This window comes from Trichechus manatus, unplaced genomic scaffold, assembly GCF_000243295.1.
Source record: "Trichechus manatus latirostris isolate Lorelei unplaced genomic scaffold, TriManLat1.0 scaffold00044, whole genome shotgun sequence".
Taxonomy (NCBI): Eukaryota; Metazoa; Chordata; class Mammalia; order Sirenia; family Trichechidae; genus Trichechus; species Trichechus manatus.
The window spans coordinates 3584172-3590511 of record NW_004443980.1 but is presented as its reverse complement, the minus strand read 5'-3'; positions in this window follow the sequence as shown (position 1 = coordinate 3590511).

Genomic DNA, 6340 nt, shown 5'->3' with positions numbered 1-6340 from the left:
CGGGAGAGCTCAGGGCGGGAGAGCTCAGGGCGGGAGAGCTCAGGGCGGGAGAGCTCAGGGCGGGAGAGCTCAGGGCGGGAGAGCTCAGGGCGGGAGAGCTCCGGTGGACAGCGGGTCCTTGCGCGCCTCGCCGTTTGTCCTTGGGGCGGGCTCGCGCTCACGCCCCAGGCGCTGGCCGGTGCGTGGGACTGTCGGGGCCTTCGGCACCCTGAGGGACCTTGGATGCTATCTTTTTAAAACTTTGCCTCCCCGCTTGGACATTATTTTTAGGGACGGATTGACATAGAAGAACATCAGGCCGGAGCAAGGGGAGCTGATAAAAATGATCCCGAGGCTTCTTGCTGCGCGGTCTGGGCTGAGAGAGCTCAACCTCCACGGAGGGCCGTTCCCCCACTGGCTAGTTTCTGAAGAATTCCTCAAATTCTAAATAGATATCCCCGCTCCCCGGGGGTAATGTCTGGTTAGTGATTGCACGGTGAATTTGCGCCCGGGGCTCTACCCGGGCCCAGCTGCAGGTTAGGGGCAGAGCCGCGGATGCCCTAGTCTTTGGTGCGTGTGGAGGGAGGCAGGCGCCTGACGCGCCTCTTCCAAGCTCAACCTCTCTTCTGGACTGAGGGTTACGGGGAGAATGTGAAGGGAACCCAGAGCCTGCCGGGTCCCCGAGGGCGGCCTTCGGCTCCTGCCGCCGGCTCCTTCCAGCTTCCACGTAGGAGGTCCGGTGGCGGTCACCCGTCATCTCCTTCCCTGCATAGATCATCGTCCCGTGCTAGATTTTACATCTTCAGAGATCACTTGGCGTCCAAGATGGTCTGGATCGGTCTCTAAAATAAACTTAGTTCAAGCCTCCCCAAATCAGGTTTTCATCCTGAAGGCTTTCCCACGGTTCATCAAGTGCTGGGAACCCAGGCACAAAATGCCCACTTCCTATGTATCGGGTTCCTGTACAAAACATTCTAGAGACCTGAGTACAATTATTTTTTTATGGAGGATCTTCTCCAGCGAATAAGAGAATTCTTTCAGTTCCCTGTGTGTCTTTCCTGTCTATGCAAATGGTGTTTTCATTAAAATACTTAGGAAAACCTCCAAGTTTGTGTACTTTGAGATTTAGTTACCACAGAATTAATAACCAAGGAAACGAAGCTATATGTTCTCTGACCTGTTTGAGGGTAGGCCCCCGTTGCTGCCTATAAAGTACTTTCTTGGTAATCATTTTACACATGGACTTTCCTTTTACTGAAAACCTTGATCACTATTCTGGGAATTTAGTTAATGTTTCAGGTTTTTTTCCACTGAGAAGGAGGGAAGAAATTGAATAGAATACTGCAGAGACAAAATTTTTCTGCTTGTCCACCAAGTGGGAGGTGGATATAGCTAACTGAATATATACCTAATTGAATTCTTGAAAGATTTCAGGGAGGATACTGTCCCCATTTTATAGATTAAGAAATAGATTTAGAGAGATTTAATACTTTGTGCAGCCTCAGATGACTATGAAATAAACAAACCAGGCTCCAAAGCCAATTAGTCTGACTCCAAAGCCTAAATTTGCTCCACTAGATCATGCTGCCTAAAATTCTAAAGATCTAACTCTTATAATTAATGATAAGAAAAATCTATTGCCTTCGAATGGATTTCAATTCATGGAGGCCCCACGTGTGTCAGAGAACTGTGCTCCATAGGGTTTTCGGTGGCTGATTTTTCAGCCAAACCTTGTTTCCAAGGCATGGATTTGAATCACCAACCTTTCAGTTAGTAGCCTAGCGCTTAACTGTTTGTGCCACCCAGGGACTCCTAATTAATGGTACAATCCTCTTAAAAGTCTCAGTTCAAAATGCAGATTTATACTTTGTTTTTGCATTGGTTTCATTACTATGCATATTAGATATAAGCTGTCATAACTCCATGTATAAACAATAAAAGTAGTTGTTATGTTCAATATTTATTCAGAAATATTATTTATTAAAAGTAGTACATTATTGAATACAGTGAAGCCTGCAAAAGCCAAAACCTGTGTAAGGTGGAAACCTGTCAGAGAAGAAAAACTCAAATGTTTTCCTCTAATAGGGAACAATAGAAAAGTGGTAAGACTGCACCATGTTAAAGGCAGAAAACTTGCAAGACCCAGAAAAACAAGGCAGTCCCATCAAGTTCCGGCTCTCACAGATTTCACTGTGTATAGGAAACATTGAGGCTATTCAATTTAGTCACATCTTCAATGAAAAGCCAGCCTTATGGCTGTGCATTATCCATTACTGTACTACTACTGGAGCCCTGGTGGCACAGTGGTTAAGAGCTCTCGGCTGCTAACCAAAAGGTCGGCAGTTCAAATCCACCAACCACTCCTTGGAAATCCTATTGGGCAGTTCCAATCTGTCCTGTAGGGTCACTATGAGTCGAAATTGACTCAACGACAACAGGCAGTGGTAGTGCCAAACCAAAACCCGTTGCCAAGGAGCAACGGGTTTCCAAGGAGCGGCTAGTGGATTCCAACTGCCGACCTTTTGGTTAGCAGCCAAGCTCTTATCCACTGTGCCGCCAGGACTCCATCCATTACTGTAAAGAGGCAAAAATGCCGTAGTCTCTCCCAGCTGGAAAAGTAATTTGCTGGGGCACTACCCTGTGCACCGTACCAACTCAAGTGTGCTCAGCAGTGTGAAGCAGGCAAAACTGGTTAGCGCCTGAAACAGATTTCCCCGTCTTGGCAGATGAATGCCATCCATGAGCTCACAGACCTTATTCCATCCTATATCTGGGACTCTGTTATCGTTTCAGTATTATTATCAAAGGAATTATCCTTTCCTTTTGAAAAGTGCAATGTTAAATATATTTTGACAGTCTTTCATAGCTATCACTTTAAATAACAATCACAAATAAAGCCTACAAAAGGTTTCCCAATTGTTAGTTAGAAGGTCATTTATCTAAGTCAAAAGCAGTAACAGAGAATGATTACTTGAAAAAAAAACCGAGTCTGTCTGCTTCAGTGACATATGCCGGGAACTTGAGAACTGATGGGACAATAATGTAAAGCATGTGTTTCAGAGTGGAGTTTCACACCATGCTCAGTATTTTCTTTAATGATTTTTATGCCAGCCAGACATCTCCTGTTAGTTAACTTTACACTCTGTGCTGGGTCATACGAAGTGATTTCTTTTTCAAAAACTCATTAATCAGTTATTAAGCCAAACGTATTTTCTCAGAGTAATCCAAACCACATTTATGATCTTTTAAAAATCAGAAACATTACAAAAACATATACTTCTAAACCCTAAAAATGCTCATAGGGCCTTGATCTATTTATTATTATAGTTCTGAATGTAGTAACTGACATTTTTGGAGTGCTTACTCTTACCAGGCATTGTTCTAAGTTCTTTTTGTAAACTAAAATTTAATCCTCGTGACAACCCTCTGAGGTAAAAACTGTCCTTCACTTTACACATGAGGAAGCTGAGGCAAAGAAGGAAAAAGATGGATGTGGCCAAAGTCACAAGTCAATAAGGCGCTGAAACTGGATTCAAATGCAGGCAGCCCGACTCTAGCGTCCATGCCTCCCAAGGCTACTATATTTAAGAGTAAATTCCTAATATGTTTCCTGTTCTCTCCTTGTCTCAGAAGTTGATTTATATGTACCTGGCATTAACTGCACTCATTTAATCTAGATTTACTGAATTATAAAGTACATTACCTACGTTCAACAACCAAAAAAAGAAAAATAACTTGAGAGCCTGGATTGTAACTGACCACTATTAGTAGCTTTCCAGCTCTGCTCTGTTAGCAAAACCATAGAACATTTTGCAAGACTGTCCTTTAGTGTGTCTCAGAATGACCCAAAGAAAAGAATATTTAGTACTTTTAATTGCTAAGACAGTTGAGCCAGTTAGAGACTTGGAAAATACAGAGATGTGGCGTTAGGAAGGAATGAGAAGATAAAGTAAAATAAAGAAATTCGAAAGAGGTACAGTAAAATAAGAACAATAGAGTATAAAGCAGAACAATTTTTTTAATATTAAAAAGGAAGAATAAGAAAACAATAGCAGTGTTCCTAAATAGGGTCCCAGGGAATTAAAAAATATATGATTTATCAGAAATTTTTAACCCTCCCTTCTGTGGAAGATGAAACAGGCTGCCATATAACAAGGGAAGTTCTGTGATCCCTCCCCAACGTCAAATGCCCTTACTCAAAACTTAAGTATCCTGTGTACTTATAAATTCCTTTTACTCACCAACTTAGATTCTAATTACTACTAGTGCAAATAATTAGGAAAAAGAGACATTGAGGATAAAAAAGGGAGGCAAAACAGTGCCAAGGCTGATTTTGCTTTCTCAGAGGAAACAAAGGAAGATGAAGGAAAGTCAAGTTGGTCTTTGGATCTGCACGCCTGGTCTATTAGTAGAGGGCACTTGCCCTTGAGGGGCTGATGATAAGGGTTTTGTACAAAGTTTTCATGGCCAAAGATAAGGCTATGTAATCTGGTATTAGGGGAGGGAGGTTGGAAAACAGTCAGCTGGGTCAAATAGTTTAAATAAAAGTTTCTCAAAGCAGCTCAAACATTCAAGTGAGTCTGTTTCTTGGGACTCCAGTAGGGCTGAGGAGGGAGAGGTTACCATCTCCAGCTTATAAAATCAAAAAGCATTAGACATTTGCAGAAAGGACCAGACAGATTATCAGATACTGATAAACAGGTTTTTCTGCAACAAAACAAAATTACAGCTATCTCATTGAGATTGTGAGAAGGATCCTAAGATGTTTCTAGTAACAAGGAATGGCAAATCGATTATTAGTGAACCCAACATTACTCATTTAAGATATATGAAATACCATTTTGTGTCTATAGTTTTATTTTTGTTTTTGTGAATATAAAATATAAAGTTTTTCATAAGGTTTCACCTATAATCACAATCTTCCCAAACCTGTTTTTTCAGTAATGGTCCTCTACGTAGATATCTCAGATGCAGAGGTATCAGAAACTTGATATTTATGATGACAAGGAACCGCTATCCTTCTAGTTGCAAAGAGCCGTGTGTCTGTGGTCATCGACGTGGAGCCTGCCATGTAGGGCTGGTGTAGCTCTGAGCACAACTGCCAGGCCACTGTATTTACAGATCGCGTAACCTGAGTCACAAGGAATGTGAGACTACTTAAAGTTGTTATTGAAAGTTTATAAAACACTGGAATATTTGAAAACTGCTAAAAAAAAACCTATAAAATAAACAACTTTGGAATACCAACAGTGAGAGGAAGCTCCAGGGATATGTTATGACCAAGAGAACTTTCGCATAGGAAAATGGACCAGCAAAAAATTGAACATAATTAAAAGATTTTTTTCCTTATTCTTTGCTATTCCAAACTTTCAACCGAATGCTTTGAAAAGTGTTACGTATCTCTTCTTGAGAAGGTAAACGTCTTGTTCATAGTATCATGTCTAACATCTAATACAGATCTCAGTCCACATTAAGCATTTAACACACTGTATAAAAAGAGATGTGAAGCCTTGAAAAAGAGGGGAAGAGAAAAGTTAGGAAGTGTTATGGATTGAATTGTGTCCCCCCAAAATATGTGTTGTAAATCCTACTATGCCTGTGGTTATAATCTCATTTGGAATAGGGTTTTCTTTGTTATGCTACTGGGCAGTATTAGTGTAGGGTGTGTCTTAAGTCAATCTCACTGAGATATAAAAGAGCAGATTAAGCAAGCAGCAAAAAAACACAGATGGGTGGAAACAGCAAACAATGGAAATAATGAGAATGCTGACACATTGTAAAAATTGTAACCAATGCCCAGAAAAAATTGTATAAAAATTGTTAAAGTTGAACCTAATTTGCTGTGTAAGCTTTCATCTAAAACACAATAAAATATTATTTAAAAAAAAAAAAAAAAGCCCAGGTAGGGGAAGATAGGTGCCACATGATGATTTATAAGAAATCTAGGAATAGAAGCTGACAGAGACAGAAAGCCTTCTCCTAGAGCGGGCACCCTGAATTCAGACATTTAGCCTCCTAAACTGTGAGAAAATAAACTTCCGTTTGTTAAAGCCACCCACTTGTGATATTTCTGTTACAGCAGCACTGGAAAACTAAGACAGGAAGATACTGAATTTTCCAAAATTTCTATAAAAAAGGAAAATCCCATTTTATAAGTGTTTAATTAATATATATTGAGTGTAATATCGTTGATACTCAGTAAATACTTATACTCTTGCTGTCAAGTCAATTCCGACTCATAGCGGCCCTATAGGACAGAGTAGAACTGCCCATAGGGTTTCCAAGGAGTGGCTGGTGGATTCAAACTGCCAACATTTTGGTTAACAGCCAAACACTTAACCACTGTGCCACCATGGTTCTA